The following is a 22070-nucleotide window of genomic DNA, read 5'->3' on the forward strand; positions in this document are numbered from 1 at the left end:
AACTCAGTCAGGCTAGGCATGGCCCCCAAACTAAAAACCATGGGTATGGTTTCTCTGTGTCCTGTCTAATTTATGAGCAGCCTTAGTAAACAGACTCACAGTTCCCAGCTAATATTGACCTTCCTCACTTCCTTGTACTAGTGATATTTTATACTAAAAGGCAATGAAAAATTGGAGATTAAGTATATAATTAAAATTTAGGGAAATACACTGTTTTGCTGTGTATGAGCCCAGTTCTAATTACTAATAAAGACAATCATTTTTCTGCTGTTGGCTTTCACATAATGGTTCCCTTTTACAAGCCATGTCTTTTAAAGAGTAGAATAGAGATTATGCTTCGATTTATGATCACACTTGAAAATCTTCTACATTGCAGAGAAACAATGAACCCATGTCATTTACTCAAACTTAAATTAAGTCATCTCCAGTAAGAAAGAAATCTCAAGTATAGACTATGTTTATAAATCATTCATTACTGTATTAAGATTTGTGAAGAATCAAGGGAGACAATTAGCAGATCGAATTGAAGTCTTGTCTTTATTGAGCTACCTAGTTGTTCTTTGGTCCTTGAGGCAAGATGTGCTCATATATTTACCAGTCAGGTATCTAGTCAGTGTCTGCATTGAGCATGACACATTTCTGGGACCTAGAGAAATTCAAAAGTCAACAGCAGGGACTCTGTTTGCCATACACTTACGTTAAAGTAGAAGACATTGTGGACGCAGAACAAAGATGGTGAATGCCACAAGAAAATAGACTTGTATTTTGTTGCAAGGTGCAAGGAACCAAGAGAACAACTGCAGGTCATCAAAGGGGAATATTTTCTATATGTTTAATATTATATTATTTATACATTACTAGTTAGCAAATTCACAAACTTAAAACAGTAAATCCTTCTTAGCTTAGTTTTGGCTGTGGGAAAGGTCAGCTGTAGCTAAGATGACTGATCTGAAGTATCTCCTAGGCTGTAGAGAAGCTGTCAGATGGGGCTCCATCAGCACTTGGAGTTTCTGCTAAGTATCAGTTACTTTCCTTGTTGCCATGAGAAAATAACTAATCAGAGTGCTATTGGGAAGGAAGGGTTGATTTGGTCTCCTGTTCTGAAGGTCTGGCCATAATGTCAGGAAAGGGGTGGCAGCAGGACCATGAGGAAGCTGGTCCAGTGGCATACTCAGTTAGCAAACAAAGAGATGGATGCTGGAGTTCAGACCACCTTCTCATTTTAATTCATTCCAGATCCTAGCCCAGAAGACTGCCCAGATTACAGTGGGTCTCCCCTTGTCGGTCAAATCTTTCTGTAAATGCCCTCAAAAATATTCCCAGAAGTGTGCCTCCTGGGTGGATGCTTCTAAATCCTCTCAAATTACCAGTGGATAGTAGCCATCAAAGGTGGGGAAGGGAATGTGTGTTTCCATTTTCTCAAACACAACTACTAGCAAGTCTTAGTGCTCTTCTTGGGGGTCCCTGAAAGAGAAATCTCCATGTCAAATAGTCTAAGAGAGAGCTCCCAAAATGGAAGCCACTGTCTGCCATATGCCCTGTGTTAAGGCCACTGTATGATCAAGAAAAGAGCTTTACACAAGAGCATGAAGGCCAGAAAGTGAAGGACCTCAAAAATAACCAGAGAAAACACTGACACAAATATACTGTCTTTTCTTTTCAAATACCAAAATAGGACCACAAGATCCACTGTTCAGACCCATGCTATTTTCCAAAATCATAAGTCTGTTAAGGATGCTGTGAAGAAGACAAGGCACCATATGGTTCTCCTGTGCCTTCTATATATTATTAAAATAAATGTTATTTTTCTGGCCAGCACCAAGATGGTGCTCTGGTATTTCAACACTTAAAAGGATAAAGGTTAAGGAGAGATACTTTGTGCTCATTGTTTCTTATTCAGAACATTTAGTTCTGTCAAAACAAGCAGAATCCATCTTGCGTTGCTAGCAATAGTCTGTGATCATGCAGGGGGGGAAAAGTGAAATCTTAAAGACAGCTTGACAATGAAATTCCAGACAACAATATGCGCTGTCTTTAAAAAGTCCTACTTATATCCAAGATTATGCAGTTCAGGTATTGGGGAAGTTTTGCCCTTCAGCATGTCTGATTAAGCTGCTAAGTTTGTCAGAGGCGGAGAAGGCATTGATTTTGAACTGAAGAAGGTCACAGCTAGACATAGGGAGACAGTAGAACAAAGCACAGTGGTAATGAAGCGCTGTCATGTCATAACCTGAATTCACACCTTAGTTCGTTTCATGCAGTACAGGACAAGAAATAAGTTTGTTGGTCCATATCTTGGTCTCAACAAAACATTTAATGAGATCCTGATATTAAGACTAGGGATAAAAAAAAAAAGAAGAAAATCTGAATATAAATCAACAAATTATTATTTCAGAATGTTAGGGATAACTTTGATATTTTTGAACTATTAGACTCGCTCAAAGACCACAACTGAAGAAGAATGCTGAGTCTACGCTATTTTATTTTCTAATATTTAAACAAGAATACCAGATGTGGTAGTTCATAACTATAACTCAGTACTCTAGAGACTGAAGTAGGAGGATTATCATGAGTTCAAGGCTGGCTTAAGCTAACCAGTGTGTTCTAGGCCAGGAAGAGCTACACTACAAGACCCCATCTCAAATAAAAGAGAGTTGCATCAGGAAACATTTTAAGGTTGGAACACACAGAAAGGTACATAAATTCTGCAGTTGTAGACAAATCATGTTGTAACAAAGTCAAAGCCTCCTTTTACGGGCTGGAGACATGGCTATGGGCAACAGGCTTACAGCCGAGTATGAAGACCTGGGCTCAATCCCCTAAAACCTACATTGAAGAGTTGGACTTGAAAGTGCATGTCTGTAATCCCGGAGCTGGAGAGGGAGAGATAGGATGATTTCTGTTAATTGCTAGGCAGCCGATTTAGCTGAATCATCAAGCTCCATTGAGAGAAAATGTCTTATAAGATAAGGTAGACAGTGGTTAAAGAAGACACCTGACATAGACCTCCAGCCTCCACCCATATTCACACATATAAGCACACTCACCTGAATGCACATACATTCACATACATGCACACTGATACATACACGAACAATTTATACTTATAAAAATTGAATCACACCCTCTAGTTTGGTACCTGACTTCAAGTAACCCCGTAGTAAATGGAAGACATCATAATTATCAATAATAATACTGATGAACCCATGGAAACCTGATAGCTTGTAGCTTGGAGTACTGGCAGGGCCAAAGCTGAGGCCAAAGGAGCAGTGATGTGCCTTTAGGAAGAGGTAGAACACCAAGCAATATGAGGTTGTTGTGTTTCCACTCTCACCATAATCTTTAAATTTGTAATTGAAAGGCTGATCTGGAGGCCTATAAGTTAAATGAGTAAGTGGAGTTAGGAGACAGTGTTGCAGGAAGGCACTGAAAGAGATTAAAGCTGGAAAATACAGATAAGATCAAAGCAAAAACGTATGGAAAAGAGAAAGCTAAGAAAGACTAGCTCGGAGCATGTATCCGGTGGTCATGAATCTTTCACTTTAGGTGACATTACTGTAGAGACCTCTTCACCAGCTCCTCCAGGGATGCTTCGGCTGTGAGTGTGGACGCATGGCCACCTCTTGGCCGCTCTGCTGGTTTCCTAACCTGTGCTTTCACTCGCTGGAATAAGAATGAATTCTGCATGCTCAGGGATCTGGGAGAATATAATTTGGCAGAGATCAGTTCTATTGATAGAAAGATGGTTTTGCTTCAATGTGCTAAACAGTCTGAGACAGATAATCTCTGACAGCTGTGAAGCTTGGCCTGCTGTGGAGGCCAGCACAGCTGGAGGACCAACAGCTGACTACAGTGAAATATGTCAGGGGGCAGTGCCCAGAACCCATCAAGCAACTTGATTACATCAACTAATTTTCGATATTCGTAGCCAGTTTTTTTTTCATTGTTTTTAAGCAAAAATAAATAAATGAATGAAATAAATAAATAACTTCAAAGAACAGAGGCTCTCAGCCTGGTGTGCTCATCAAAGTCACCTGTGGAACCTTATACATACACTGACATCCAAGCCTTACCCCCAATGGGTTGACCAGAGTCTCTGGTTGAGAGTCCACAGGCACAAGGCACATAGGTATCTGAATCTCCATGGGATTCTACAAGCATCCAAGAGTGAGAGTCATTACCATGGAGGGTAATAATGAAGCTCAGTCAAGGAACCCGCAGACTGGATTGAGATGTCTCACCTATGTATAACTTGGGCCCAAGCCTCAGAACTACACACAGACACACACCTCACACACATACAGAGATAGAGAGAGAGAGACTCCAGAAGTTACCAGCTCCTGGTAAACAGTAAATTCCCAGTTCCCTTTCCTGTAATTACAGCCTTTAGGAGCCAAGTGGGCATGTCCCGGGTGCACTGTCTGAGAGTGGATGAGGGGACATTTCTCCATCTCTTCTTCACTCAGAGCAAATGCTTCCTTTTACATCCACTTCCCTAGCTCAGTAAGTGGCTAAACATCTCACAGCGGTTAATTCAGTTCACAGGTCATTCCACTCAGAAGGACACAGTCAGAGCTGGTAGTCTCTGCCACAACATGCACAAAACAGTTGCCATTAGTTGCTTAGGTTTTTCTGTTTTCAAATTTTATAGAATACAAATCCAAGTATAGATTAGAGGCCTGAGAGAAAAAAGAAAAAGAAAACTACAAACATGCCATCACACCAGGAGAATGGGCTAACACCCCAATTAAGAAAAAAAAAAAAGTAGCTGAATTTTATTATGATTTTGATTGATGTGTATGAGTTGTGAGGAAAATGACAATTTTCCTCAGAATTCAGTTTAAAATAATTGTCTTAGTTAGGGTTTTATTTCTGTGAAGAGATACCATAACCAAAACAACTCCTATAAAAGAAAATGTTTAACTGGGGTTTAGTCCATTCTCATCAATGTGGGAAAAATGGCAGCAAACAGGCAGACATGGTGCCTTTGTACCAAGTAAGAGCTGCTTACCAGGAGACGTAAGCCTGGTGCGGCATGGCATGCCTGCATGGTTCTCTCTGCATCTGGGAATCATCACACTCTCCCATGTCAGTGAATGCCAAATTTATTCTTCCAGTTGTTGCAAATGAATACCTTGTTCTCTCCATGGCAAAATGCCATTTTTCACACACACACACACACACACACACACACACACACACACACACACACACTCCTTTTTCCTCAACCAAGCCCACTGATTTTAACTTAAAAATAGATCCATAGCTCTACAGACTCTCACTCTGCACAAGCCTGATCCAATCAGGATCTGTATGGTCTGGCTTAGCCTGGGTTGATGGTATAACTTGTCTTCTTTCTTCTTCCCTTATCTATTTTAAGCATAGCAGCCAAACTGACCTTGTTAAAATAGAAAGCAAGATTACCACTGCTGTGTTCCACATCCTTCAATGTCTTCCCAATGTTTTCTAAACCCTCCCTAACCAAAGTCACTGTTTCAAGCTGTGTGCTTCCCTGATGGCCCTTCCCAAAATCTATGGACAGTCCTTTCACTTCTCTGGCATTGGATAAAATGTCACCATTAAAATAACCTAGAACCCCTGCACAGATGTAGCACATGACAGTCCAGTGTCCAAGTGGGTTACATAGTAATGGGAAGAGGGACTGCTTCTGACATAATCTGATTGGCCTGCTCTTGGATCACCTACCCCTGAGGGGGGAACAGCCCTACCATGCCACAGAAGATGACATTGCAGCCACTCCTGATGAGATCTGATAGACTAAGATCAGAAGGAAGGAGAAGAGGACCTCCCCTATCAGTGGACTTGGGGAGGGGCATGCATGAAGAAGGGGGAGGGAAGGTGTGATTAGGAAGGGGGAGGGAGGGGCATGCATGAAGAAGGGGGAGGGAAGGTGTGATTAGGAAGGGGGAGGGAGGGGCTTATGGGGGGATAAAAAGTGAATAAAGTGTAATTAATAAAAAATAAAAAAGAAAAAAATGGCCTACAGTCCATCTTTTCTCCCCTGATTATGCTGAAGGCCTTGAACTACTTGTCTCATTAGCATTTATTTTCATCCCACACATCTAATCTTAGATGTGTTGGATGACTGTATTTCCTAATAGGTCTTCAGACAGACAGAGTTTGAGGGTACTTTGTTTATTAAATATCTCCAAGCATTAACTGCAGTATTTGGCATATCGTGCAGGCTCAGTTAATTAATATGAAAACCAAGAAGAGAACAGGGAATTGGAAATTTTAGATGCTTAGTGTGACCTATTTGCCATTCAAACATATTAGACTCAACTTTAATCTAATGTTTCTAGACTCCATAGTCCAATGTACTTCATGAGTTCTAATAATTATTGTTACTTTAATAATATCTAAGTATCCACATATTTTAATGCATGACATAATTGGTCTGGTTCCTTGAGGCTTTTAAAGATAATGATACATTATTAAGTAGTTGAGGAATCATCAAATGACCTTCTGGGTCCTAGTTATAGTCCTGCTACTTACAAAGTTAATAATGAATTGATTTGTCCTTCAGTATTATCAAGATATCATCAATAGTTAACTAGTCACTTTATCATAAAGAGAGTCAAGACTGTTTTTTTTCCATAATTTTATTTTTCTCATTAGTTACATTTTGTTAATTCTATATCCCAGCTGTATCCCTCATTCCCTCCCCAATCCCACCCTCCCTCCCTCATCTCCTCCCTGCCCCTTTCCAAGTCCACTAATAGGGGAGGACCTCCTCCCCTTTCATATGACTCGCTTTTGTCAGGTATTTTCCGGACTGGCTGCAAAGTCCTCCTCTGTGGCCTAACAGTACTGCTCCTCCCTTGGGAGGTGGGGGAGGTCAAAGAGCCAGTCATTGAGTTCATGTTAGAAATAGTCCTTGTTCCCCTTACTATGGGAAACCAATTGATTACTGAGCTATCACGGGTCACATCCGAGCAGAGGTTCTAGGTTTTATCCTCTCATGGACTTTGGTTGAGTGTCCATCAAGAAAGCAGACATGGGGTATGATGATCTATCCTCATTTAGAAAGACAAAAGGGATATGCATTGAACGTATGACAGGAGTCTACCGCAGAAAGGATCTAAGACTGTTTTGTTTGGATTTGGTTTTGTGATTTTTCCTGAAGACACACGGGAGAACTGGAGAGAAAGAGATAGATTTTGAACCTATTTCCCCATTTTTTTCATGTCTTAACAATGGTTTCCTACCCAGTTCTCAACACAACCCAATGATTACAACACGAAGCTCTTCTGAAGTTACAGGCGTTGCCTTGCTAAGATTTGGGAACTAAGCGTCAATGCACTCAGATAGTTCTAATAAAGAGGAGCTCAGTATCTCCAATCAGAAACAGAAGAAACCATGTTTTGTTGTACTGTGTTGTGTTTTGGGTAGTGTTTTGAATTTATTGCTGTTTTATGTGCTGGATTAAATAGGTTTCTCTAAGTAGGCAAGCAATAAGCCAAGTAAACTACTCTCAAAATATTATGCATAAATATATATACAAATATACATGTCTGTAATCTAGAGCAATACACACACATGTATATATATATATATATATATATATATATATATATATATATATATAAAGTTGTTTATCAGTTTCTTTGGGCTATTGTATAGATGGTATGCTAAACCATGTATTTTTTTCTATTAATTTTTTGTTTTCTTTACAGATTATAAAGGTTCATATTCCATGGTACAATTACAAATATAATTAACATATTCGAGCACTATAAAGCACTTACAAATACTCAAAATAACCCAGCAAGTGCTCTGCTATCTTGGATTTACAGAATACTTCTTTAAGGCACTAATAAGAAAATAATTAGACCTTTCATTTGGGCTTTGGAAGGGATTGAATTCAAGCCCTGGCTTTATTTTCCTCTTCTAATAACAATAACACTTTTAATAACACTTCACTTTACTGAAGTGCTTTGATGTTCATCAAGTGTTTTCCCATATATTATCCTATTTGATTCTCACAGTAGCTTTCTTTAGAGATTAGGTAATGAAAACCTAACAACTTGAATAATTTTCCAGGGATCAAAAACAGTTTAAGAAAAGGCTAGATGAAATATGAAAACTTGACTTTGAAGTTTAAGTCCAGGAATCTCCCTACCTTACCAAATGGTTTGCATGGGTAAGAAGGGCAGAGATATAGAGAGAGACTTTTGGTCCACCATGATAACTTAAAAGTATCAGGCCTTCTAATTACTTTTCACTCAAGTCTAAACTATCTCCCTCCCCCTGTCTTTCTCCTTCTTACTCTTCCTCCTTTCTCAATCTCTCCTTAGGAAACAGGAATATAATCAATAATACTACTTAGAAATTACATAGTGATTTTTTTAAATTACTGGGTACTATACCACCCACCCCGGCTAATTTATAATCCCTCCTTTCATTTTGCTATAGCAGCCATGTTTGATTTTAATTGGAATTTGTGTATACTATGAAGGAATTGCTTTCAGCAGCAGGGTTCACACTGAACTGAGTCTTCAGAAGAACAAAGCAAACACTAAGAAAAACAGTTGCAGATTGTGGCTGAACCCAGAGCAGAACTTGGTGTCAGTCTCTACTTTGCTACTCACCAAGTCTATGATCTGAAAGCTACTGTGATTTTCTTCTTCCTGTATGCCCGACAGTGCTGTATTGATGTTCCATGAGCTTAGGACAAAATAAAAGAATTAATACAGATTTTATTATAATTTATATCATACAACATTTTAAGTAGTGATTTCCTCTATGAGAACATACTAAATACAAAGGCATACAATTAGGGCTCTCAGTTTGTAAATAAAAAATTATGGAATATGATTATAGAACTGGTAAACACAATGTGAAAAAGATTGTGCTAAGACATATCAAAGCACAATATAGAGTAATGTAAAATACATCCACAGTGCATAAGAATATCTTTCTCAGTGCAACACCGAACATACACACAGCATTGTGCATTGTATATGGGTACAGGACTTTAAAATTAAGGGAAAGAAAGAATGCAATGGTGAGATCAGGAAGCAAAAGGAGAACTTCACAAGAAATAGAGCATTTGAAAAGGTGTGTGAGGGGGATGTTTCAACATGCCCTAGAGAGAGAAGTAAATTCATTGAAATGAAAAGATTATTAAACAAAAGCTAATGAAACAAGAAAGCAACAGAAGAACCAGTATTCTGCACTGACTCCCAGGGAAAATAGTGGTACAGGATCAACTGAGAGTGCAGGATGGAGTCAGAGAAAAGGCTTTGACTGTCATGCCAAATGGATAGTTGCTAGCAACACAGACCGCGGGAACAGCATGATAACCTTTAAGCACAAGAATGATGGTCAATGTTACCGTGCACGAAACAACTTTGCAACACAGCATATAAGAAATTTGAGTAGCTAAAAACACCTTGATGCAAAGGACTCCATGAAGATAGTATTGCATTAGTTAAATAAAGAGTAAAACAGTCTAAACTAGAGTAGTGGTGATGAGAGAAGAAAGGATAAATAAATGATGGATTACTTGTCTACATAACATCAATATATACATGGATATCTTTGAGCTCTATAGAACGAACAGTATGTGTGCTCATTTAAGATAGAATTAATTTCAAAACAATGTGCATTTTAATAACCTAATTTATTGAACAACATCACTCACCTTGAAAACCATTGTAATACCCATTTGACACATAATTTAAATATTTCAACATGGTGGCCAGCCAAGAAGAAAGGTGCTCTGTATAACTGAGTTTTGCGGTAAACATTTATTCTTCCTCCACTTGGAGCTCGCCTCTTTCTTCATATGGTTTCCTCTGTTACTGACTTTAAATGTCACTTTCATATCACTTTTGTTTGAAAGCCATTGTTCCTCACGTTGACAGTTTATTCTGTGTATTATCCTAGGACCCTCAAATTCTGTGAGTACTTTTTAAAATTTATTTATTTTACATCCTGATCACAGTTTCCCTTCCTCCTCTCCCCTGAGTCCCTCTCTCTTACCTCATCTGTTCTACCTTTTTCCTCAGAAAATGTCCAGAGAAATGGAGGCCTCCCGTGGATATCAATCAGCCTTGGCATGTCATGTTACAGTAGGACTGGGTGCATCTTCTATTATGGCTAGACAAGACAGTCCTGTTAAGGGAAAGAGATCAAAAGGCAAGCAACAGAGTCAGAGACAGTTCCTGCTCCTGCTGTTGGGAGTCCCACATGAAGACCTAGCTGCACCACTGTTACATATGTGCAAAAGGCCTAGTACCATCCCATGCATACTGTCTGGTTGGTGGTTCAAGCTGTGAGTACTTTCTTAATGTCTTGATTTCCTCTTTAACCTATAAACTTCACAAAGACTAAGAATATACCCATAGTCTTCTTTAATCCAGAATTTGTATCAATGTAAATACTTTATACTGAAAGATAGATATTTTGAGTTGCACATTTTTGTAAGCTCAAACCAAACTCAGAGGTTCTGTCATGTAAAATCAGCTGGGCCAAACCACCACAGAGGGTCAATAATTTTTTTTTCATGAATCTGTCCCAAAGACAACATTTGTAGTAGTTGGAATAGAGTTTTTGCTGAGTGCAGGGGCTTGTCAAGAAGAGTTCCATCATCCATCCCAATTAGATCCAAACATATATTACCTTCTCAAAGGAGCTCAGCTGAGGGATCTTGTTTGCATGAGCATATGGCATTTCATTGGTTGGGCATTAATTTACTTTTTGGACTTCTTCAGATCACCTCAGAACATTATCTTGGAGTCCAGGAATCAATTTCTTTATAGTTTTTAAAACATAGGCTTGTGTCTCAAATGCTTACTTATAGTTCCATTAAAAGTGGGGGAGGGATTTATAATTCCATTAAAAGTGGGGGAGAATCCCTTTTACACCCTCTCAGTGCTAGAGAAACCTTTGATTTGACACAGGAGCAGGGTGCCAAGTCAGCCACCCTCATAATTATTATAGCTAAATTTCTCCTATTGATAAGAGCCAAAGCAGTACCTTACAGACATGTTAGCTCACTTGACTAAAGTAATTTATTATTCTTTACAAATAATTTACAGTAATTTATCATGATGTTCATTTTATAGGCAAGACAGAAAAGAAGCCTAGAGAAATTCAGAACATACCTACTATCTGTTTCTTATGGTTTTAGAGCTGAATATGCAGCAAGTGAAGAACCAAATATGAACCAAGGGTTCTTGTGACCAAGAGCCTCATGGTGCCTCCTCCACAAACACCAAGGTTTGTCTCAAGCACATATAAATACCACTAACAGAATAGCTACAGATGTAAAAAAAAAAAAAAAAAAGATATTTAATGTAGTACATTTTATGTGCTTGTTCTTACTTGAATTTCTCAATAAGTCTCTTGGACTGGGCACATGTTGGGAATGGAGTAAGTAATCCCTGACGAATGTACAGTCATCAACTCTTGGCCTTCTCTCAGTTATTCCAACCCAAACTCCCTGTCACAGAACTCAAAGCAGCAGGCAGCAGGCAGCAGACATGTAAAACAAATGTTCTGCAGGCCCCAGGGTAGATTTTAAATCTAGATACGAAGTCCAAAATAGTAGAATGTTTTACGTAAAATTTCAGTGTTGAAGAGATGGCTCAGTAGGTAACATCATTTACAGTGAAAGTCTGATTACCTGGCTTCAGATTCCCAGAACTCAGATTATAAAAGCTAATTCAGCAGCACAAGCCTCTGTGACATCAGCACACCCCTGTGATATGCCACACCGTGAGATAGGAATGGGCATAGGCACTCAGAATTACACACGCACACACACACACACACACACAGTTCACTAGAGAAAAATTCTGTAAAGAAAACAAACACCAAAATGGAAATCTATTGTTATTTTGGAAAAATCTGGACTTTTCAAAAATAGATGTGGACATTTGCACAGTTTGTTTTGCTTCCACAACACTTTGTGTGTGTGTGTGTGGGGGGGGGGTTCTCCCTGTTTTTCTTGCCTGTCTTGTTCATATTCAATGTTTAAGGCTTTGCTCAGGGATACTCTTCTCCTGGAAATTCTCCCTAAAATTCACAACATCCACCCTTCTCCCTCATTTAGTGACAGTTTATAACCCCAGATATTTTTATACGCTCATTCTTTATTCTTCTTGACTGTATATGTTAGTTTGTGTGTGTGTGTGTGTGTGTGTGTGTGTGTGTGTGTGTGTGTGTGTAGGCTGTCATCTGACATCCAATGTCTTTTTTCAATAGCTTTCCACTTTACAGATTAGGGCAAAGGCTCTAGATTGAGCAAAGATCTTGATTATTTGCCTAGTTTAGCTAGGCAGTTTGCCCCAGGTCACTGAGATTAGGATGGTACCTAACACCCACTCATCATTTACATGGGTTCCGGGGATTGTAGGTCCGAGTGTTTGCACAGCAAGTACTTTGCCCACTGGGCCACTTTCCCAACCATCTTGTCATTGCTTTTAGGTTTAACAAAACATATATTCATCTTCTTACCTCTACTACTAAACTTATACATGCTGAAGAATAAGAATGTATTATTCTTCACTGATGCCCAGAACCAATCAAACAATAGTTTAAATGAATAAGAGAATGAATGAGCAAGCAAATTTCGACACCAGAAACTTACAGTTGAGTCAGACACTAAAATTAGATTCATAAATGTAGAATAAATTGGATTAGCATTAAGTCAACCACAGCTTTGAAAACAGCAAACCAATGCAAACTATGCTAAAAAGTTAAAGCAGTCAAATCTTCTCTTTGTTGTATAAATATTTGCTGTTTTAACACAGAGGAATAGAATCCTTCTGAATAGGAATAAATCTATTTTTAAATATTGACTTTCTGTAAGTTCATAGATGATGTAATAACACTTGTAGAATAATTTCCTATCACAGTTGCTATTCACAGCAAATTATTTACCAGAATTTCCAAGTAGTAAAAGCAAATTAAGTCAATGCTGCATATAAAATATGGTAATTGTTAATAATAGTCCTTTTAGATTGTTACTGTAATACTATGTTTTGTATTTACATAAACATGTTCATATAATAATAGCACTATTGAATTTGATGTTCAGTAGTAATCTGAAAACATTGCAGATTAAAAAAATGATGCTCCACCATGATAGGAGTGATATTCAATAATGGGAAGAGGTGTGCCCAGCAGAAAATTATATAAGATGGTTATTACCAGCATGGTTACAAAGTAAAAGGATACGTTAATATCCATGTAATTATTTTTGGAGTTGACCGTGAACACGAAAACTGTATTTCTTGCTTTGGTTTGTTAGTTTTGAGACAGGGTTTCTCTGTGTAGCCATGGCTATCCTGGACTCATTTGTTACTTCATCTGCAGGGGAGCTAACTAGAGACCAACCTTGCCATTGGCATCACACGCTATTCTGCACAAAGTGGGTGAGCTCTCAGTGCACATTACCATTTGTCTGAACTAATCCAACTGAGGTAGGAATGCAACTGTGTGGTAGCATTCTAAACGAGCGCGTGGCAAGACCTGGCTCTGACTCTTGACACCACAGAGAGTTTATATATATAAGAGAAAAATAATGTTATTGAAACTGTTCCTAGCACATGGAGAGTTGTGTAGTTTATACACCTTGTTACACATCTAAATATTTGTAGGACTTCCACTTCCAGGACAAGAAAATATACACCTGTCCATATTTCTCACACTAAGTAAACAAAATTTGGACATAATAAACATCTTTAAAGGCCCAGAAAGGTAGAGGAGTGATCTGGACCAAAGAAGAGCTTTTAGAGCCCAATGGTCAGCACAGCAGTTAGTTCTCTGTGTTTTAAATTGGCTAATATGTCAAATTGGCTCAAATATGTCAATATGGCTCAAATCTGGTAACATCAGAAATGCCAATGGGTACAGATAAAATAGCCATTCCATGCACCCTCACAGAAAAAAGACTAGGAAAGGCACTCCTTATCAAATACTACCAAACAATCAAATAAACACCTGGGTCTAGGACCCCAAACTGGTCAGAGGTGTGCTCAAGAGAAAATTATTAGAATATGCTCACATAAAGTTTTGTCTTGCACATGAGACAATGCAAAATAGTTCCAGAGGTGAGAGAAACTACCACGTGCCTCTGCTTCACAGAGAGGCTTCTTGGTGATTTCAATGTACAGAAGTTATTTATTCCTTCAAGCATCAGGCTGCATGTGAATAGACTTAAAATTCACTTCAGTTAAAAGTTGTTCAACATCAAAGTTCAAAATGCATTTAAATGTGATAAATAAAGATATTGAACATTTATTTAAATGTTTCCTGGCCATCTGAGTTTTCTCTTTTGAGAATTCTCTATTTATATATGTACCCCATAACTCTTAATTGAGTTAGTTGTTTTCTTGCTGTCCAGGTTTGGAGTTTTTATACAGTTTTGATATTAGCCTTCTATCTGATACCCCAAAATATTTTATAGTTTTGAGGCTAGTATGAAAGGTGTTGCTTACCTGATTTCCTTCTCAATCCCTTTGTCATAGCTAAAGATTTTTGTGAGTAAACTTTGTATTCAGCTACTTTGCTGAAAAGTGTTAATTGTAGGAGTTTCCCACAACTGGAGTTTTTAGGTTCACTTCCGTATACCATCATATTATCTGGAAAAAAAAAACCAATACTTTGACTTTTCTTTCTAATTCATATCCCTTTGATTTCTTTGTTTTATTGCTGTAATTCAGACTTCAAGTACTATATGAAGAGAATGAACAACTTTGTCTTGTTCCTAATTTTAATAGATATCTCCAATTATTTTTTTAATGTAGGTACTGAGTGCTCTGAACTTGACTCTTAGAGCTACCTTCATTGTGTCCCATAAGTTTGGGTATATTTTAGATACATTTTCATTCAATTATAAGAAACCTTTAATTTCTTTCTTAATTTCTGTCTTGACCCATTTTTCCCTCAGTAGTAGTAGTTCAGTTTTCATGAGTTTGTAAGCATTCTATTGTTTTTTATATCCCGCTTTAATCCATGGTGGACAGATGGGAGTTGCCTTGTTATTTGAATTTCCTTGTGTCTGTTAACATTTGCTTGTGTCTGAGTATGTGGTCAATTTTACAGAAATTCCATGTGCTGCTGAGATGAAGGTGTATTTCCCGTGTTTGGGTGAGGTGATTTGTAAATATCTGGTAGGTCTATTTGGTTTACACAGCATTTCTCTGTTTATTTTTTTTTGTATTATTTTTTTGGCAAGAGTTAGGTATTAAAGTCTCCTACTCTCACGTGTGAGAGTCAATATGTGGATTAAGCTGTAGTAGTTTTGTTTGTTTGTTTGTTTTTCAACTGGGAGCCCCTGTGTTCAGGGCATAGATGTTAGAAATGAAAATGTCTTCTTGATGAATTTTTTTCTTTGGTAAGTATGTAGTGCCCCTCCCTCCCTTCTGATTAGTTTTGATTTTAAGTCTATTTTGTCAGACATTAAAATGGTTCTACCAGCTTGCTTCTTAGGTTCATTTGTTTGGAATATCTTTTTCTTTTTCCGTACTTTTACCCTGGCATGATATCTATCCTTGATGTTGAAGCCTGTTTCTTGGATATAGAAGAAGGATGTATTTTGTTTTCACGACCATTCTGTAAGTCTGTGTCTTTTTATTTGGGGAATTGGTGAGAGTTACCGATGACCACTGTTGGTTGATTCTTGTTATTTTGAAGGAGTGTGTGTGTGTGTGTGTGTGTGTGTGTGTGTGTGTGTATGTTTTCCCTGTTTTTTGATTTGCTGGTCAGGTCTGAGAATGTGTATTGTTTATGTTTTCTTAGGTGTGGTTAAATCCTTCAGGTTGAAGTTCTCCTTCAAGTGCCTTCTGAAGGACTGGATTTGTCCATAGATACTGCTTCATATGTTTTTATCATTGAATGTCACATTTCTCCATCTGCGGTGATTGAAAGTTTGGCTGGGAATAGTATTCTGGGGTACCATCTGTGGTCTCTTAGAGTTTGTAGAACATTGGTCAGGACACTCTGGATTTTAGAGACTCCATTGAGAAGTCAGGTGTAATTCTAATAGGTCTGCCTTCACATGTTACTTGGTCTTCTTCCCTTGTAGCTTTTAATATTCTTTCTTTGTACAACTAGTGTTTTGATTGTAGTTTGCTGAGGGAATTGAATTTGGAGAAGAGGAGAGAGAATAAAGATCTTCAGTGAGCCTTCCTGCTGGACAATTTTATACATGCTTATAATGCATTCTAATTTCTCTCTCCTATCAGGCTCTCTTATCCTTCTCTCCCACCCCTGCAAACCTTCTTGACTCTACTCAATCTGTCCCTCTCACTGACTCATTCATTATTGTTTTTAATCGACCAATCATTTAACCAGAGACATCTGTGTTACCGTTGGATTGGAACTATCCATCAAAGCCTGGATATTGTGGGTACAACTGAAGGCAAGGTTCCAACTCTTCCTGATTCTATCAATAAGGAATAATGCAATAATGGTGGGCAAGGCCCTGCCTGCAACTCTTCCATTTGTGTCTTACTGTCGGTGATGCCATTCTTGTGCTGCTGTGGGAGATGCATCAATAACTGCCATGCTTGCATGACGGCAATGACTGTGTCTTACCCAGAATGCGCTGTTCGGAGGCTTTTATCCCTATCTTCCAGCTCTCGCTCTTTCTGCCTCCTCTCCTTCAACTTTCCCTTAGCCTTATAGGGGATGGTATAAGCCTCTTATTTAAGGATGAGTACTTATCTATGGTTTATTCTCAGCACCTCATTCAGCCACGAATCTCTAAATTCACTACCATTCTCTAGTTAAAAGTGAAGAAGTAATTGTTTATTGTTATGAAAATAGATATTTAGGAGTTGGTTCAATGCTAGGTTGATTTAACTAAACAACAGAATTGTTTCCCCTAGAGCCTATGACCTTCTCTACAATGGGCTTTTGAGCAGATTTATAATACTAAGTATGAATCCCTTCCTGTGGAGTAGAGCATAAATCCAATCAGAGAGCAATTGGTTGCCCACAAAATAGGCATGACTCTGCTACAGAAAGACACATCTTTCTTGAAGATTGGTATGGTAGTTCATAGAGTTCACAGCTGGATAAAGCTGATAATACTTTTTCTATCTGAGCATCCTGTACTAGAATGTTACAAGACTATAAAAGCTAGTCAGCAAGTAGGAGGTTTCCAGATCAGTTCCAGATGGAGTTGCTATATCGTACAACCAAGAGGTGTAGCATCATGAGCAATGTGGTTTTGTCATCTAGTCCTGGTGGGCAATCCAAAGGAATTGTACAAGCCTGTATTATATGAGTGTGGGGGTATGGCTAGGGCTTCCCTGACCAATGACTCACAAGGGGTTATCCTATACTTGGCACTGGGGTCTATGTTTAATAAGCCCAAAGGTGAGTCATTTATAAACTTAAACTCTTCATGTTGCTTCTTTTGTTTGGATATGAAATATGCATACTTGTATTATTGCTGTCAGAATGAATTTTTTTGTAGAAGTCAGATCCAACTTGCTTGTGAGTATGTGCACAGACTTGCACAACTCTGTATTAATACATGCACATACACTACATGCATCACACATTCACACACACAATATATACATATATATTCTCTATAAGAAAATATATTTTTGCTAAAAATAATTTACTAGAATAAATATAACAGTTTTACTAGGATATGTAATATATGTTTTATATATATGATTAGACGATAGATAGATAGATAGATAGATAGATAGATAGATAGATAGATATTGCAAGTGCAACTTCTTCAATTCTCAATGTATTTTGAGTGCTATCACAGGATGCAATGATCTGATTTCAGCTCCTGGTATGGACCATTTCTGCAGTGCCATATTCTGTCCTATTGTCTCCTTTATTTTCTTTGATCGTCTTCTAGGAAAAGCCAATAACTTCCTCAAAGAAATCTCAGTGCTCTCAGATAGGATTCAATGTGCAAGACTGCTTAGGAGGACTATGCTGCATCCGAGACTTTCTTAATGGACTAGAGAGTGAATCCACTGCTGGTCCACTCTGTCATGCCCACATAATGTTGTGGATTATAGAATAGAGCTCTTTCTGTAATTGTAAACACTATCTTTCTCTGATGGGGGGGGACTGTACTGTCTAGGAGTATATTTGCAATCCAAATATCATCCGGCATGAAAACAGGGGGGCCAGAGATATTTGTTTGTACAGTGTAAACTTTAAGAACTTATTCTGAGAACAGCCCATATGAGCTGGAGGCTCAGCCCTGCTATCTATTAGTCATGTGACTTCGATGTCTGAATCTCAGTTTTCTCCTCCATTACATTAGGACAACTACAGCATGTTTCATATGGATTTGTAAAGATTTTAAATGAAGCTTAAGTTCTTTAAGTGCTCCATACATGTCTAGGCAAATGCTTGCTTGCTTGCCCAGGTGTTTTTATGGACTATTTCCACTTCTATTATAGTCTTCATTTGAGAACAGGCAGAGAGAGTTGATTAGGACAAAGTTTATGGTCACCTTGACTGTTGGCCCTTTCAGTGGGTTGAACCTATATACATGTTCTGTCATATTTTTGTGAATATGAAAACATGTTTTTCTTTTAATGACAATAGATTCTTTTCTAATACGATGTATCCTGATTGCAGTTTCCCCTCCCTCTACTTCTTTCACTTCTTTCCCACTTTCCCTCCCATCTGGATACACTTGCATTATGTCTCTCATTAGAAAAGAATGGGTTTCTAAGATATAAAAATCAAACATGACAGCTGGTCCTAGGGCCCCTGCACATTTGTAGCAGATGTGCAGTTTGGTCTCCACGTGGATCCCACAACAACTGGAAGAGGGACCCTCTCTGATTCTGATGCTTCCCTTCAGATCCTCTTCCCCTAACTGGGCTGCCTTGTCTGGCCTCAGTGGGAGAGGATGTACCTAGGTATGCAGGGTCTTAATGTGCCAGGCAGGTTGGTATGCATGGGGGACCCCCCCTTCTCTGAGGAGGACAGGGAAAATTGAAGGGAGAGGTGGGCAAGAGGGGACTAGGAGGAGAGGAGGGGTCTTCAATTAGGATGTAAAGTGAATAAATTACACACACACACACACACACACACACAATTACATCAAGGATGGACAGAGCAATCCAACAGAAATAAAAGAGCCCCAAGAGCCGGCACAAGAATCAGAGGTACACTCATTTACTCAGGAGTCCCATGAAAATGTTAAGCTGAAAGCTATAATACGTACACATACGACCTGGTGCAGATATGTATAGGCCTTGTGCTTATAGCTTCAGTCTCTGTGGGTTCATATGCACCTTGTTTAGTTGATCCAGAAGGCCTTGTTTTCCTGGTGTCCTCCATTTCCTCTGGCTTTTACACTCTTTCAGCCTCCTCTTCAGCAAGTTTCCCTGAGCTTGGAGGGGAGGTATTTGATGGAGACATCTCAATTAGAGCTCTGTGTTCCATGCTCTCTCTGTCTCTCTATCTGTCTCTCTGTCTCTGTCTCTGTCTCTGTCTCTCTTTCTCTCTCCACATAATGTCTGTCTGTGGGTTTCTACATCGTTTTCTGTCTGCTGAAAGGGGAAGCTTCTCTAATAATGACTGAATAAGGCACTGATCTCTAAGTGTAGCAGAATATCGCTAGTGTTATTTTATTGATACTTCTTTCAAGTAGTGTTTGGTTTTACCCTATGTCTCTGGGCTATCTAGTCTCTGGTTCTTGGTCGCCCAAGCATTATCAATATGAATTTCATCTAATGGAGTGGGTCTCAAGTCAAATCAGACATTGTCTGGCTACTCTGCGCCACTGTTGCCCTCGCATATTGTCTATGCTATTGCAGGCCAGACAGATTGTAAGTCAAAGGTTTAGTGACTAGGTCGGTGTTTATGTTTCTCTTTTGGTAGCCTAGAGAGTGCCTTCCTGCACCAAAAATACTGGAACATAGAGGTGAAGTTTAAGTTTCTATAGGCACCATCTCAACCTCTCCATGTTCAGTGAGTTGTGTGGGTGTTGTCTTCAGCAATGAAGCCTTGCTGTCAGTTTGTGGAGACCAACCTATTGTCTTGGCAATAGCCTGCATTGTTTGGGCATTTCCCTGGGACCCCTTTGGCCAGAAATAAAACTGGATATAATACAGTACCAGTACTGGAAGCTTCATTTTGTGACAAGAGAGGGCCAGTTGGGAATCTGTCTCCCCCATTATTTGGAGACTTCTTCGGAATTGCCTTCATAAATTTTAGGAAGTTTTCCCTGCACTACATTTCCATATCATACTTCAAATGTCCCTCAGTCCCAGCTGTATTTCTCCCACATTCCCTCCCTCAACCCTACTCCCTGACTGATCCTGTTCCTGTCTCCACCTTCCTCCAGCCTACCCATAAAAAATCTATTCTATTTTCCTCTCCCAGTGAGATCCATGTGCCCCCTCTAGCACCTTCTTCTGTGCTTATCTTCTCTGGTTCTACAAATTGTAGCTTGGTTATAATTTAATTCCACTGTGTAAATGTACTATATTTTCTTTATCCATTCCTCAGTTGAGAGACATCAAGGTTGTTCCCAGATTCTAGCTATTATGAATAGAACAGCAATGAACATGGTTGAGCAACTATCCTGTGGTAATGGGGAGTGTCTTTTGGGTATATGCCCAAGTGGTATAGCTGGATTTGCAAGTAGATTGCTTCCCACTTTCTGAGAAACTGTCATATTAATTTCCATAGTATCTTCACAAATTCTTATTCCCACCAGCAATTAATGAGTGTTCTCCTTATGAATACAAAAGCATTTTCATAAGAAATCTGAAGTTCTGAAATAATCCATTTATCAGAGTTGTTTTGTTAGATGTATTCTGATTGTCCCCTCTTTATTTTAGAAGCTTTCTTGTTTTCACTAACTTTTCTAAGATAGGGTCACATTTTACCCTTTAAAATAAAAGCTTAGCCACACACACGCGTATGCATAAAAAAAGGGGGGGGGGATGGTGTAGAGTTCTCACTCCATCATGAAGCTTTTTGTGGGCAACACAGGCCTGAGTCTTCATTCACATCCGCCCTACCTGAGCCTGTTCTGCTCTTTCAGGAGACAGTTTCTGCCAAGATAATTTTGAGTATTTGAGTACTTTAAATTGAATCTATTTTAAACACTCTAAATTGTAAGCTCAAATTTATTTTTTGGCATGCATATTACTCTTTTCTCAAGCAATTTTTTTCTTCTACAGCTCAAAATTCTTTTTATTCAATAATGAGACAGAAATATATCACACCCAGGAAGAAAATATCTAAGTCCAACTTGTCTATAGTTTCCTAAACAAGTTAACATATGAACTTTGACTTAGACCTGCAGTACATCAAAAGGGCTTTGCCACAGAGTAAAAATGAATTTACATAGAAGCCAACTTAAAGATTACATACAGAGGCCAGCTCTCTTTAGCGTTATTGTGACTATAACAAACAAAATATCAAATAATTAATGTTGGCTTTACTTACATTTTTGTGTTCTCATTCCCAAGGGTACTAGATATTGGTTTAAGTGAATTGCTCTCTTTTGACTCCACTGACATTTGTAAATAAGTTTCTAGACTCCATTTTACCTCAGAAATAAAGGCATCACCATCTGTGAGGTGGAGTGGGGTTCATTCCTTGAATAAATGAAACCTTTAAAAACAAATTTAAGCAAAAGAATTGAAGAGAAGAAGCTAATGTTGGGGGGCATAACAAGTAGAGGCTCAGTGTTTTCTGAAGGAAGACTGGGACGGGAGAACAAGGCACAGGAACCAGACTCTCTAAATGATGAACAATTGACAGAGCAAACACCCTTCAAGATAGCATGCAAGACTGCCTTTTCTTTTCATTTTTAATTTGTCAAAACCTTATTTTTTATAACTTAGAAATAAAAAATATCATTCAGTGAAACTAACCAGAATCAAAGAAGAGAAGGTAAAACAAACAGTGTGGGAATGAAAAATACTGGGATTTACATTTTCACTATAAAATATGCATTTTATGCACTTACCTGCTGAAGAAGGAGAAGGAAGATTAAGAGAATGAGGACAAGAATGAGGAGGAGGAAGAGAAGAAGAAGAAGAAGAAGAAGAAGAAGAAGAAGAAGAAGAAGAAGAAGAAGA

At 38.6% G+C, this 22070-nt stretch overlaps 1 protein-coding gene across 1 annotated transcript in view; it reads left to right on the forward strand.

Annotated features, from left to right (window-relative positions):
• Nucleotides 1-22070, forward strand: part of Xkr4 (XK related 4) — a 383550-nt gene that overhangs the window by 291373 nt on the left and 70107 nt on the right. The window lies entirely within an intron of this gene.

This window comes from Meriones unguiculatus, chromosome 6, assembly GCF_030254825.1.
Source record: "Meriones unguiculatus strain TT.TT164.6M chromosome 6, Bangor_MerUng_6.1, whole genome shotgun sequence".
Lineage (NCBI taxonomy): Eukaryota > Metazoa > Chordata > Mammalia > Rodentia > Muridae > Meriones > Meriones unguiculatus.